Source organism: Sebastes fasciatus, chromosome 24 (genome assembly GCF_043250625.1).
Source record: "Sebastes fasciatus isolate fSebFas1 chromosome 24, fSebFas1.pri, whole genome shotgun sequence".
Taxonomy (NCBI): Eukaryota; Metazoa; Chordata; class Actinopteri; order Perciformes; family Sebastidae; genus Sebastes; species Sebastes fasciatus.
The window spans coordinates 7407625-7420075 of record NC_133818.1 but is presented as its reverse complement, the minus strand read 5'-3'; the positions used below and the strand labels follow the sequence as shown (position 1 = coordinate 7420075).

Sequence of the window (12451 nt, the reverse complement as noted above, 5' to 3'; positions counted from 1 at the left end):
CATATTGCACTTCTTACTTCATTTGAATAAATGACAGCCATAGTTGCTAGTTACTTGGTAGATGGACTTAACAGTGCAGTTTGCATGTATAGTTTTCAATGCATGATTTATTAAGATATTTGGTATTCCACTTCCATAAAGTTGGGGGACTCACAGGAGGCAGAATAACAGAAAAAAACAAAGTTCAAAACGGTCTAACTGGACTTTTAGTCTCTAGTATGGCTTGAGCTCTAAAAAAACTGCTACATCCTATCCTACATTTTCCATAGTGCAACGGGATGACGTCTTTAAGTTGAAATAGAATAGGAGTAGAACTGACATTTACATCGCTTCCATGGTTATTTGACTAGTACAAAAGAAAATGGTGATTGTTGTTAGTTGTTATGATGACAATGGAACACACGTCAGTAAAGTACAGTTGTCACTCATCTGTCGATAGCGATGCTTTCATTATGTGTGGATGAAGCATTAAGTTGTTACATTTTACTCGTTTACTCTGGCTCTCTATGCTTCGCAATGTTACTACTCCACTGCTTCTTTTAGTTGTTACTGCAAAACCTCACTTCAGCAAGTCTGCGACTTGCCGTAAGTCAGTTTAGTTTATACGGAAGTCAGCCCGCTACAACGGTCGCAATGGCAACGATACACATAAAAATGCCCACTGCTTTGACCGTTGATTTGAATGGGGGTGTCCTTTCTATTCTATTTCTATGCGTCTTTCATTAGACCCAACCTAATACCTTAAACACCTCCAGTTTGTTATTCAGACAGATTCAAGCTGAGATAACCTTGATGAAATCATGTGTACAAATGAACACTATTAAGCCAGTTGCTTTTAACTACAGTACCTGTAACTGTATGGAAAGTAGTCGAGCGTGCACATTCAACCCCAGTCCACCCTGCCCCTGCGGCATTTTGCTGTGTGAAGTGAAATCTACATGCTGATTCAACACATGTAGCCTCATGCCCGAAGGCTGGCTGTCCGTCAATCTGTAAATGAACTCTGTTAAAAATGTCCCTCAGCTTGCCTGATAGCTACAGTACTGAGATGACCGACTGGTTTTAATTGATAATGAAATTGGAACAACATTTCAAATAGTCATTATGTTTGATAAAACAACCACATATTTAAATTCTAAACAGTTCATTTTTTCTCAAAAAATGTGGCATGCAGTGCTCCAATAAGGCTCCAGCTGTAATTGCAATGACGTAAAGTAGTTCTGCGTAATGACTTGGGCGTATTGTGACATCTGAACAGAGACAACAGATGGAAACTAGCCTCCTTTTTCTTCCTTTGCTGTTGATCGATGGCTATTGTCCCTGCAAAACAAACACTTAAATAAAAATGACGTACAGTAAAAACATCTGGCACCGTTACAGAACTTGCTGTACACAATTACTCTACAAATAGCTGTCTTGTTGGGCAGAGGAACATGCAGTAATAGTAGCAATTAAAATACTATTTAGAGCAATTACAATATTATTTATAGCTCTCATTACTGCTTCAGGGAGTAGAATATAGGCATGTCAGCTTGCCAGCTACTGTAGGGCTCCGGCCCAAAGATATACTGTCTGCTAAGTGAAGCCGCCAACACCTGCCAGGCTGCACGGTGCAGGTGAGTAGACGGTGGTGTCGAGCAACCTGAAGGTGGCGTAGCCTTAATTCAATGTGATGTGTGTTCAATGTGACCATCTGTGCTTTTATGAGTTTCAAAGTCATCGAGAAGAGCGCGGGTAAACACTACTCTGATGTGAGATCCGGAGTGACCCGGCGCTCCCCTTTGTGTTTAGTCAAACCCCTCAAAGAACGGGGATTAAACCCAGTTTGCTGGTTTAGTAACTGTCATGTTGTTTACAGCCGAGGCTCTCACCGCACTCTTCTCTTAATCCCTCCCCCCTCCTCTGCTCTCTTGAAAACGCATGCACGACATTGTCAGCCTCTCACAATAAAGAACTCCACTTTCCACTTTGATGTTAAAAGGGCAGGATCCCCCTTCTCCTCCGCGTCTAATAACCCCAGAGATTCGGGTGCAGTTTGGTTATGCATCTGGGCTATAATAAGTCATCAATGATGTTTATGGCTTGTAAAAAGCTCTCTCTAGGGGCTGAATGTGAAAACCAGGCGGTGTATAAACCTTATTATGGAGCCATTTGAAGGGAATTTAGAAGGTGATTTTTGAGTTGGTTTACAAGCTGACAGTTAAAAACAGTTAAAAGCCTTCGGGGGGAAAGTTAGATTGTGTTTATTTCACTAGATACTTTAAAGTGAGGCTATGCAACGTTTGCTGAAGATGTTGTTTAAAAGCCGCACAAGAAGAGAACTCACTCAGTAAAGTCAATTTAGCTAAGGTTAGCTCACAGTAGCTACCGGTCACACCAGACCATGAAAGGTTGTGCTGTATCGGCAAAATCGCCCAGTGTATTGAATTGAAGAAGTGTGTATTTTATTGCTTTTCATTTCTACTTTTCATTTGTATTCATTGTCTGAGGAGTTACACAGTATCACTTAAAGCCAAAACAACAACAATTCCATCAAGATTCAATCATTTATTGCAATACAAGCCACTGGATCAGTTCGGAACGTGATCCGGGCGACAAATAGTACCTTTCATTTACCTTGCCTACTTTCCATTTACAGTACAGGTAATCCCAAAGACCAGATGTATGCTATATATATATTATTTTTTTATATATATTTATATATATAATTTTTTAAATACATATTTATATATTTTTATTTTTATATGCAAATGTATTTATTTATTTTTGTATTTATTTATATATTTTTTATTTATTTATACATTATTTTTTTATTCATATATATATATGTTTATACAGTACATATATATATATATATATATATATATATATATATATATATATATATATTTATTTATATATATATATATAAATATATATACATATAGCAATTATATTTATATATATATATATCAATTATATATCAATATATATATATATATATATATATATATATATATATTTATACAGATATGTTTTATTCATACATATATATATATATATATATATATATATATACATACAAGGCTGATTTTAATTGCCTTTGAATGTTTTACCAAAATTTCAACTCAAAGAAACTCCAGAGGAATCCACAGCAACCAGCTCCCCAAGTAAGACCAATTATTTGAATTTCTAAAATGTACTTCCATGAAAGCTAATTATCATGAGTGACACTTCCCCTCTTTTTTTCTTAATTTTTAACACACCATTTCAGCTCAGCTCTGCTCGAGCAGCCTCGGGTAATCCCAAAAACACGGCAGAACTCTTTCTCCATCTTGTGGCGCCTTCGTGTCATCACACCCTGACACTCACTCCCTGTAATAATGCTGGCCTCCCAAAAAAAAAAAAAAAAGGTTCAGCTATTTCATGCATCATTAACATGCATCAACCGCTGACAATAATGAGGATAATTGGATTTTAAATGAACACAGTTCATAATTTGTTCTAGAGATTGATGGGGATTATTGATGTGTGCGCCAGCCCACCAGCCCAGTGTTCATTTACACTCACGTCTCATCACTGTTTCCTTGTCTCTGCCCTCAAATCGACCTGTGTTGTCTTTCTCTTTTTAGTTTGCAAGGTCAACATTTTGAGGGTCAGCCCTATGCTTTGGAGGTTCACCTGTCTGTGAAGTTGTGGAAAGAAGGGTGGAACTATTCTGCAGCGCATTACATTCTCTAACAATGTATGAACTTTTGTACCCATAGGTAGATTCAACTGCAACGGACACTCAAGGCTGCAGAGAAAGTTACTGGTGCCATCCATCCATCCATCCTGGATTTATACACCTCCAGAGTCAGGAAGCAGCACACCAGACCCTTCACACCCTGGACACAACCTGTTTCAGCTTCTCTCCTCTGGGAGGCGCTAAAGAGCACTGTACGCCAAACTACAAAAACCCTCTAACACCAAAATATTCTCTGCTGCTGCTAAAGGCTATAATTTAAACGTCTTTAATGCACAAATATGTATCATTAAATGCTATTTCTATACCTGTGTAAGTACATTGAGAGAGGGAGATTTCCCTCTGTGTCATTAACATTTCTATTGGTAATAAACTGCCTACAATAAAACAAATAAATTAATAGATAAATTACTTGATAAATGAATGGTAAATGAAAGTATATGCCATTAATTGACTGACAAAATGTGACAGAAAATTGCTATTTATGTTTTTATTTGCTTTATTTATTAATCTTTATATTAATTCCCTTATTTATTTACTCTTCTGTTTAATTTTCCCTTTTATTTGTATATGTATTATTTCTAATTAATTATTTTTTTTACATTTCTTTATGCATTTTACTTCACTTAAAGTGTGTCATCATTGGGTCAGAGTTCATAGATCGACTCCTTGAGGTTTAAATAAATAAATATATAAATAAATCCATTCATTTAAAAATAAATATGAAATAAATAAAAAATAAATAAAAGATAAATACATTCAAAAATAAATATATTTAAGATATTATAAAAATACATGCATTAATAAAAGGGAAAATTAAACATATTAAATAAATAAAGGAATTTATGCAAATATTGAGCAGAAAATCAAATTTAAACATCAATTTGTCACATTTTATCAAATAATTAATGGCTACATTTATTTTTTATATTTTGCTATATTTACTTATTTATTTATCGAGTTATGCATTTATTTATTCATTTATTTTTGATTATTATTATTATTGATTATCTCCATAAGCACATGGAGTTTGCCATATTCATTTAATGTGAAATTATTTATCATATACTGCATATTAGGCCTATATGAGTTTTTGCTGTGTGCTTATATTGTAGCTAAATGCTATTGCAATTATTGTCAGATCATCCATGTCTATGATACTTATTAATTTGTGGCAGGTGCTACTACATTTGTCTTCTTCTTCCTGCTCCATTTTTTGGTTTTGAAATGTCTATAGATTTGTTGGATAACAGTGTTTTATTCTGCATAGAAACAGTTCCTTTTTTTTTTTTTGGTGCAATCTATTCAGTAGACCTGCAATGTTACCTTCTCACCAGTAGAGGTCGACAGAGGTCACATAATCTGAAGGATTTATTAGAAGTTGCCTGTCATGTACATTATGTGAGGAAATAAATCTTGAGGAAATAAATCATTACAGATGGAGGTCGAAAAATAGCAGAATCTCCACCACAAGGTCTTACTGTTCTCATATATCATATCATGTCTCCATGTATGCATAATGTTCCTACATTGCTTACCTTTTGTTCTGGCGTTCCAACCAGATATCTTGCTGATTGCAGGTTAAACGCTTCAATCTGACCGCTGTGTTCACCTCAGACTCAGCAGCACCTATGTGCATCCTGCAGAGCTGCCACCCTTTACGTAGAGAGCCATCCATCTAGATAATTACTGGAATTAGTTTCACCGTGTTGCAAAGCTCCACTACTGAACGTGATTACAGTAGGAAACAATTACACCGCAGCACTTTCAGCAACATTCAGTGAACCAAGCTGTTAGTAGTGCAGGCAGCCACATCTGTCAGAACATCAGCAGACATTCTTCTCTACAAGCATTTCAGTTTTGTATAGAAAACTCAACATGTGGTTGTTTTTGCCTCTCTTCACCTCCCTGGCCTGCTGATGTTTTAAGTCGACAAACAAGCGCTTGTGGCTCTGACCTTGCTGTGATAGTGCACCTAATCGCATGTGCTGCATAGGCCACCTTCTATTCAAACGCATCTGCGTGGTGCACTCGAGTTCAAACCCACGCACATCCTTGAGAAGATGGCAAATTACTCGTGCTTTCTTGTGTGTTAGAAAGTCTTCTGCATGTCGCCCGCTCTTACATTCCCTCTCCAAGGGGATTATAAGTTGATGCATTTCACCACACACACATCATTTAACACTTGAAGAATGATAGAAAGAAGTGCTCTCCTTTTTATGTGCTGGCTAACCCTCCCCTTCACATTTATCTTTGATACGAGCTCAACACCCATGTCTCTGCTAAAGCATCTTTCTTGGAGAAATGGAAGAAAGAGAGAAATGTAGATTCAGCCTGATAATGTTTGATGCTGTGGTTTGAACTGAACCAAAACAAAAACCACTTCACCAATGTTTGAATTGGCCATTGGGAAAACAAGAAGGTCCCTACCAGATGATCTAAGAAGTGCCATAGATTCATACTTAAGGAGAAAGGCTATGAAGGCCTTTATAGACAGACATCAGGTCAAACCAGGTGACAGCCAATCAGAGAGCCTGTTACATCCCATGTTGCTAATTTGCATTGCTTCGGCTGGTTTTAGTAGTGGAGGACGAAGACAGTTCAAGTGATATTTATGATATTTATTTACTCTTTATTTTTTTTATTTTTTCAATGTATTTATTTCTGTATTTATTCATTTATTCTTGTATTTATTATACATTTATTTATGCAATGTTTTAACCTTTTACTTATTTAAATAATTATTCTTTTACTTCCATATATATTTCAGCATTTATTTATTTTTTCATGTATTTATCTTTGTATGAATGCATATATTATTATTATTATACATTTATTTATACATTTTTTTGAAAATGTAGGTGAACTATTACCAATTAAATAACATTAAATTGTATACGTTCTGATTAATTACCAACTTGTATTTATTTATTTCAATATTCATTTATTTCATATATATTTCAGCATTTATTTATTCTTTTATTAATTTATTTTCCCATCTATTTATTTCTGTATTTATTCTTGTATTTATTATACATTTATTTATGCAATTTCTTTAACCTTTTCTTTTTTTTTATTTATTTGATTATTTACTTATTTATTTATTTCAGCAAAAACATTTATTTATTTATTTATTCATTTATTCTTGTATTTATTTATAAATTTATTTATGCAATTTTGTTTTCTTTTTTATTTATTTCAGCATCACCATGTATTTGTTTATTTGTTTATTTATTTCAGCATCAGCATTTATTTATGTATTTATTCATTTATTCTTGTATTTATTTATACAATTTTCTTTTTTTATTTATTTCAGCATCACCATGCATTTATTTATTTATTTCATCATCAGTATTTATTTATTCATTTATTCTTATATTTATTTATACATTTATTTATGTATTTTTTATTTTTCATTTATTTCAGCATCACCATGCATTTATTTATTTATTAATTTTAGCAGCAGCATAACATCTGAGTTTTCAGACTTTCATACATGTGACGTAATCTCTGGGGTCACGCACAGAGTCGCGCTGCGTGGACCAGCAGCGTGACCAGCAGGAAGAAAGCCAACGTTGTCTCACTTTTTATTAAATATATGAAGTTTAAGCTAATGTCAAGCGACTTCGAAGCTGGGAATGGACGTGTCTCTGGAAAAAGAAACTCTGAGGACATTTGTGTCTCTAACCAGATAACAGAAAGATAACGGTTAATTAAATGAGCGCACCTGGAGGCTTAATTAGCTAGCTAATGATGGTTAACAGTGTTATTAATGGTATCAGCTAACTAGTGACATTATCTGACAACTTCTACACCAAAGAACTGAGAGGACGTCAAAACTGAGTCATAAAGCTACACCTTCTGTCTCTGCTAATTTTCTGTGTGTTTAATTGCTGTTTAAATCCTGCTGTCTACATACTGTAAAGTACCATAGACTCAGTCAGGCAGTAAGAAAGGCTGCAGGTGGTAGTGTGTGGTCTGTGCAGAAGGTCTGCTGGCTGCTTGTGAAAGCTTCTTGTGTTTTTAAGCTGTGCTGCATATTTCTTTTCACTTTAATAGCTAACTATAATATATTTTATATGTATATTTAATACATGCATTAATTGCTTCATGATGCAAACATGAATGTGAATGTGTCAGAGTATAAGCATTGTACTGTTCATATGTTTGCATGCTAAGAAAGCACATGTGTAAGTCATGTATCTATGATATGTGCACTGTTTCTGTTTGAACTTCATGTTCAATATTGTTGCTTTACTGTCATTGCACATAGTAAAACTAAATTAAATAGCAATCCTGAAGATGCATACCGAGTAAACTTATTTATTATAAAGAGGAAATATGTATTTGCTTGACCTATAACATGGTATGGCATTGCATGTTGCTGAGTTGTATTGGCTCTATATACACAATGCACAAAGGAATAACTAAGGTGCAGTTGCAATGTAAACATCTGTATTTCTATATATACATATAAAGGGTGCAGTTGCAATGTAAAGCTCTCAAGACCCATATAGTAGCTGTAAAAGTATTGTAGTGCTGGTATTATTGCAGGCAAACAGTCGGTGTTATAGTTTGTCAGTGTTCAGTTCATGTATGGCTGTGTGGTAGAAACTGTTTTTTAGTACTGCAACATGGCGGGGCTCTTGCCATCTTATTTTTTTCTTTTAAATGCTGACATTAGTCATGTTTGTTATATAGTAGTAGTATATATAGTTCATTAGAGTGGAAAATCCATTTAGTAAACCAGCTTAACTTGGTTGAACGTTTCATTTCCACTTTAAATGGGCTAGTGCTGCCACTCTTTCTATGTTATGTGAATCACATCTGCAGCTTTCACACACATTTTGCTATAAGTAGTCACATCATGCCGTCATAATGCATGTTGTTGTAAGTTTAAAGCATTTGCAGGCTAAAGGATGCCCTGTAGATGTTCTTAATTAATTCATTAATCATACAGAGGACTTTATCCTCTCTTAAAGCTGAGCGTAATGCAAACGTATACCTGTTTTTGTTGCTACAGCAGTGATTGATTTCCCCTCTGTGAAAAATAAATACAAAGTTTGCAGCAGGTTACTTTTTGAGCTATCTCCTCACAGGTATATTGTAAATCATCTGAAGTCTCCACAGAGAGAAATAGATGTCACGACCCAGCACGGTGTGACATAATTCCCCATTATGACGGCACCGTTTCTGTCCAACCGTATTGCCTAATTCTTAATCCACCACTGTAGAACAAGACTATAAAGTGCACTTGTAAGATGTCTCAGAGTGTGCATGCGTGTTGTAAAAGAGATGGAGACAGATGGGGAGCTTAATGCAAGTAAAGTTCTCTTAGATCTGAGCTCCCTTTGCCCACTCCAGCATGTGGGAGGAATGGGAGGAAAGGAACAGATTGATAACGACTTGTAAGGGAATCGCGGGTGCTTCTGCACTCCATGCGAGCAGATTTTCCTCAGCTGGAGGAGGTTGGTTTCAGTCAGAGAGATATTTAAAAAGGGTTATTGGTATTAAGGGGGAGAATTGTGCTTACAATAAGAACGGGCCGTAAATAAATTTGAAACGGCTATGGGTGTCAAAACAGCTCCGGATTCACTTGGCTTAAGAGGCAACTTAAAATCTAATTTCCACTATCACAGCGACCCTGTTGGTTTCAATTGATCCTTTCTGCACTGTAAACAAACCGTGATATTCCTCTCGCTGACCCACTGGTTCTCGCAACATAAATAATGCAGTCATTTACAAGTCAATAAATCATGTATTTACCCTTTAAATCTTTTATTGAAAGAAGGGAATGTGTGGGGTGAAATTTATCTCTCAATCCTCATGCAACTAATGCTGAAACAACCGCCTTATTTTCACACATGATCACTTGTCCTACGATAGGTTTGTAAATCTAATCTAAATTTAAATAATTAAAAAAAAAAGCACTTGAGACCTGCATTTTTTTTACTCATTAGTATGCCAATCCATGCAGCAAGGAGGAAATATAATCAGATCATCTATTCCAGGTTGTACCGTTGCTGTCGCTTTTTCCTTATTGTGTTTTTGAAGAAATAAATGTGAACACAGCTGGCTGTTCTCATAACATTTCGGGATTTGTACGTAACTCAAAATAACATTTTGTAACTGATTCAAGGCATCATTTTATGTAAGATATGTCTTTTTCCTGCCTGATTCAAAATAGCAATACTCATAGTTAAATCTAAAGACGAGTCAGGTGAAATCACCGTCAGGGACATGCAGCCCAGATGCTTCAGTGGGATTGAATTGAAAGATTCATATAGCCATATGGTTAACTAATTGTCTTCTTGTGCAGCTTTCTTGTTTAATATTTATTATGCATTTCATTTAATCCTGCCTACATCTCCAATTATTCCAAAAGTACCTGTGAACATACATGTGTAAATTGTAATGTTGCATGGTTATATCATGCCTGTCCAAACAGTTTTTCTGTATCTCTATGTGCTCTCTCTTTTCTGTCTGCACTGGCTGCTCTGTCTTTGTTACTGGGACCAAGGCCGTGATGTAACATTTCAATCTCCGATTGGCACTCCCATCAAAGTGAGAGCCAGATGCTCGCTCAGAGAGAAAGCAGTTCTGGATAAGCTACATTTGAAAGTTTGGGGAGGATAAACTAAAACACAAACGCAGCTATACGCATGCAGTGCACATACTGTATACAGTAAAGATTATAATACACAACATGTGCAGTTGACTTTTAGCTACAGCAAGCACACTTCAGCATCTCCTGCATTATATAAGTATATCATATTTTTAAGGATCAATCAGCAAGTCAGAAATTACATATAGTTGCTTGGCGCGATAGTTTGTGTTACCGGTGTTACACGTTTATCGGACACACACAATTAAATTACTTGCTCACTGCACTCACCGTCGTTTTGCTTTTTTTATAGAAATAAAAATAAAAATTTGGAGTATACAAAAGTGGAGTAGGACAGCTTATTAGCACCCCAAGGTGGCTTGCTAACAGTGTGTAAATTACCCCCAAATCTCCCGTAAGACGTCATCACACAAGGTGAAGTCAAATTTGAATCAGCCGTTCCTTTTCAAACCAGCAGAGGGTGTTTTTCCTGCAGAAAACAGCATATAGAATTTAATTATGTGTCGCTAACATTCATGTAATTGATATAATGCTCCATATACAGAAATCCTGAATGATTTAACACCTTAAGAAAACAGTTTTTTTTGTGGTGGGATGTTGCCCACCTACACCAGGTAGGAAGACAGGCTGATGCTGACACATAGATACATCAGGTTGCATTAAATTAGCATTACATTGTAGTTTATAGAATGAAATAGTAGACATCCATGAGGAAAAACATGTCAAAGTACATCTATAAAAGTATCAAGTTTCTTCTTGTGTTCTGGGACTACTTAAAGCAGCTCAAACCAAGATGGACATATAAGGGGAAATGAGATTTTGTGAGAGGCAGAACTTTAAAGAAGTTCTTCAGAGAATGATGGATTTAAACAGCAGACTCCTTCGAGAGAGAGACGTGGAAAGAAATGCGCTCTCTTTGGGAGACGGACCAATCTGAAAACGATATGTGCCGAAAGAGACAGTAAAGAGAAAAGGCCATTGTCGGGATGGAGGGGATGCAAAGTATGTTGTGAAGCCGGTGACTGTGCGACTGCATGTGGCCGTCTGCACACAGTTAGCAGGAGGACTCCTCCTGACCGACCCCTGCGTGGATTGACACTGCCTTTTGTGCGGCAGTGAAGCATTGTGGGAGTGTGGACAACTTGGGACTCCACTCACGTTCTCCGAGCCACTACAGAGGTGTCTGACTGACTGCCAGACACACACACACACACACAGAGACACAGATAGCTTAGTCCTGACTTGTGTTGGATGTTGGATTGGCACTGGCATTGTGTGGCACTGAAGCGGTCTGGGACTGCAGACTTGGAACGCAGCTCACACATGGAACAGACACACAAATCCAGAGCAGCGGATATGATGGCATGTGTGTATAATGGAGCTGCCAGACGGCAAATGAACAGCATTAGTTAGAGAGGAATTAAGAGGCAGCAGCTGAAGCATTGGGAACCATTACAGCAGACTCCCAGAACAAGTCTTCCAAGACATTATACCCAGGTCTCTGTTATTTCCCCATCAATCTGAGGGTGCTGTCTGGAACAGCGACAACAGGCTGTGTGCTTTATGCTTTTACTCACAGCTCCTTACGCTACACAAGTGTGTGGGTGTTTTGCCTACGCTGATCCAGTGGTTTTTGGGCTTTTTAATTTCTTTTATGTTGGGAAAATACGTGGTGACTGTCACTACCAGTCTGACGTAGAACATTACTGAAAGGATAGAAAGGAAACTAAAGAAAACACTTCAGTCAAGGAAACAGTATATACCTGGGCCTGTGGAATATCTGTCTTATGTTATGAATAACTGTCCAGATATTAACAGCACGGCTGTGGAGTCAATGGACTGTGGAGTTTACAATCTGTGACTGAAGAAAAAGGAAAAACCAAATAAGAAACTTTAAAGTACAAACTACAAAGACCAAAATGCAATGCATCCACACGAAGTTATGGGGGACATTAAGGGTTTGCAGCTCTGTTTTAGGTGTTAGAGTCAAATTGAGTTTCGCCTTATTTACAGAGAGGACTTCAGCAAGGTTTTGTGCAGGTTTAAAGGCTTGGCACAGCCTGGAAGTTACACTTTTGGTCTCATGCAATATGTATGTTAAG

General features: G+C 36.5%; 1 long non-coding RNA gene across 3 annotated transcripts in view; it reads left to right on the top strand.

The window, feature by feature from the left end:
* LOC141763088 (uncharacterized) overlaps window positions 1–4546 on the top strand; it is a 129273-nt gene extending 124727 nt beyond the window's left edge. For all 3 annotated transcript variants that reach the window (XR_012593009.1, XR_012593007.1, XR_012593008.1), the window contains exon 7: window positions 3747–4546. This is a non-coding gene — a long non-coding RNA (uncharacterized LOC141763088). The remainder of the gene's footprint in view (window positions 1–3746) is intronic.
* The last annotated feature ends 7905 nt before the right edge of the window (window positions 4547–12451 follow it).